Here is a 314-nt window from a genome sequence, read left to right as displayed (position 1 = left end):
CTGAGGTCAGGAGTTCGAGACCAGCCTGACCAACATGGATAAATCCCGTGTCTACTAAAAATACAAAATTAGCCAGGCATGGTGGTGCATGCCTGTAATCCCAGCTACTCGGGAGGCAGAGGCAGGAGGATCTCTTGAACTGGGGAGGTGGAGGTTGCAGTGAGCTGAGTTTGCGCCACTGCACTCCAGCCTGGGCAACAAAGAAACACCATTAAAAAAAAGAAAAAAAGAAAGAAAGAAAGAGAGAAAGAAAAAGAAAACCAGGTCAGATAAAATTTGAGCTCCTTTTTTTTTTTTTTTTTTTTTTTTTTTTA

The sequence above is a fragment of the Theropithecus gelada genome, chromosome 6, assembly GCF_003255815.1.
Source record: "Theropithecus gelada isolate Dixy chromosome 6, Tgel_1.0, whole genome shotgun sequence".
Classification (NCBI taxonomy): Eukaryota; Metazoa; Chordata; class Mammalia; order Primates; family Cercopithecidae; genus Theropithecus; species Theropithecus gelada.
The sequence above is the reverse complement of the archived record's forward strand: the minus strand, read 5'-3'. Positions refer to the sequence as shown.